The 2,500-nt window shown below is 32.5% G+C and overlaps 1 long non-coding RNA gene across 1 annotated transcript in view; it reads right to left on the reverse strand.

Moving 5' to 3' along the window:
* Positions 1 to 108: 108 nt before the first annotated feature.
* Positions 109 to 2,500, reverse strand: part of LOC119571071 — a 3,891-nt gene continuing 1,499 nt past the window's right edge. Inside the window, exons 2-3 of the long non-coding RNA XR_005228514.1 lie at positions 1,296 to 1,367; positions 109 to 167 (exon numbers count right to left, since the gene is read on the reverse strand). This is a non-coding gene — a long non-coding RNA (uncharacterized LOC119571071). The remainder of the gene's footprint in view (positions 168 to 1,295; positions 1,368 to 2,500) is intronic.

Here is a 2,500-nt window from a genome sequence, read left to right on the forward strand (position 1 = left end):
AAGCATGTCTTCTTTTTTCTTGATGCCTCATTGGCATTGACTACTATCTCGCCAATATCTTTATCTTGTTTTGAACGCACCATAATTCCTTGTCATCATAAATTCTTCTAGCATTTCGCTTCATGGCTTTACTAATGGGGGAAGAGCCATTACAGTTTTTAAGTGACCTGAAAATAGACCAAGCTATTATCCTGTCTTGAAGAAAAGGTAGAAAAAGAAGAAAGAAAAAAAATCCTGACACATTTTCACTATTTTTATTAAAGAGTTATAAGGGTAAAATCTGCTTGGAAATTGATTTCACTGATCACAAAACAATTCTCACCCCTAAATATGACTGGAATTGCTGACTGTATTACTTTCCATCATTAATTAACTGTTGCATGATTTTTTCTTTCAAATCCTTGCCTTTAACTTTCATGTCGCTTGCAATGAAAATAAATAAAAATATTGACTGGTTTTATTCCATTCCAAAAACATCACTACTCTCCAATAGAACTCAGTGCTTAATTCTGGAAGAATTCTCTTTCCAAGAATCTGTTCGTCTAAGAAAGAGACACTGGATTCTAGATTTTGGAATCATTTTTAACAGTTGATTTGCAAAACTGCTAGAAATGCAGTGTCCCACTGTTCAAGACCAATATGAAGTTTCTGGTGATCTCTTGATTTATCTTGGACAATACAACTGGCTGTTCTGAGATGATAGTGTTTGTCCAGGATCCTACTCTAAAGTACACTGAACTTCTTTCTTTGGCTATACTCTGCTGAAACCAAATGGAGGGTTATATCTCATATGTTTTTATGCAAACACACTAAAAATATATAAAATACAAATATTGAGTAGAAAGTACTATATGGAAAAGATAGTCTAACTTCAATACTGTATTATCTATTCATAAATGAAAAAAACATATCAAATAATTCAGCTACTAGGCCAGAACAGCTTAATAAACAGTTTACTCTATCAGACTGCTTTCACGTGACACACCCTAGTTGCAGCAAACAGTTATTAGCTTGGAAAACTACACATTTAACGTACTAGCAGAAAATCGCAGAAATTAGTGAAAGCTCACACTTAAAACACTCCTCCAGTGGAATGGCAATAACTCTGGATTTACATGGCTGGATGACTACAGCTGTCATGTTGGGAAGGCTTAATTCAAATGACATTTTCCTAAAAGTAAATGTTGCATTGAGTTATTATATGAGTGGCCTTCAATCTCAACTCTCACTTGACTTTAAAGTTATATCAACTCAATTAAAACAAACAGGAAGAAAGTATTTCTTTCATCACTCACTCATTTTGTTTTGAATCCTTGCCTTGCCTCTCCTTTTTCGTAGACACCATATTTGCCTCTGCTGCAATTAACCTGAAATAAAGAAATATTTTAAAAACCAACTAAGACAACTTATCATGCACTTGGTATCACTGTACTTCTAAAAAATTACTTACTACATTTCCATGTACATAAAGTGACTTCTCACCATCATTGCTGTAGAGAAAATACTGGCATACTATGACCAATCACATACAAAGTTGTGACATAATGCTAACCAGAAACTAACCTTGAATCACAGCTGAAATATGAAGCAATTTAAAAAGAACTTTAAATAATAACCTTAATGAGTGACAACAATATTGTGAAACTGGAAAGAACCTTAAATAAATAATGCAAATAATTACATGTTTTCCCAATTTAAAACAACAATTTCTTACATTCTTTACATGAGGGGGGGGGGGACACATCTTCCGGCAATGAAAACCTAACACAAATGAATCACTGTCCTCCTTAAGCATTTACCCTTAAAAGTTACATCAATATAGATAAAATTGTAAAAATAATTTTAAAAGTTTTGTTTTGGATCTTTTTTTGTATAAAAGTAAAAAATTCTAAATTCTTGTGAAAATCTCTCAAGAATATAAAGACATACAACTAATTTACTCCACCCTCAGTGGGACAGTCACCTTAAGATAATATATATAATAATTTCTTTCAAGATTATTTTTGGTTATCTTCATGTAATATATATAATTGTTCCAAACAGGGAAAAAAGTCATAGTGTAAACTATCAATATAGCATAAATCCTCACTCATCGATAGTCTGCAACTTCATAGAGCAAGCCATTAATGTACAGGAGTAAATTGAGAAAGATGGACATTATGTGGAGGGTAAATTTCCTAAGAATTAAAAGTTCATAAGTTAACCAAAACCATTTTCAAATTAGGACTTTTTAGGCTTTATACTTGTTTTAACAATAAATCAAGACAGAGATCTGCTCATGATGAAGTACAGTGGCCTTTGCTATAGAGTCCCTGCTTCTCTTCCACCCAATAAAATCTATCAGTATATATTTACACATCCAACAAATAAATCAGGATGATGGATTTTCTTTTATTTTCCAAGAAAGTTAAACTGGACAAAATATTAGTAATCTGGGCTAGAAATGATGCTAATTGTTTTACAAAGTGACTACATTCCTCTCAGCCCAAGTCCCTATTAC

The sequence above is a fragment of the Penaeus monodon genome, unplaced genomic scaffold (assembly GCF_015228065.2).
Source record: "Penaeus monodon isolate SGIC_2016 unplaced genomic scaffold, NSTDA_Pmon_1 PmonScaffold_5015, whole genome shotgun sequence".
Lineage (NCBI taxonomy): Eukaryota > Metazoa > Arthropoda > Malacostraca > Decapoda > Penaeidae > Penaeus > Penaeus monodon.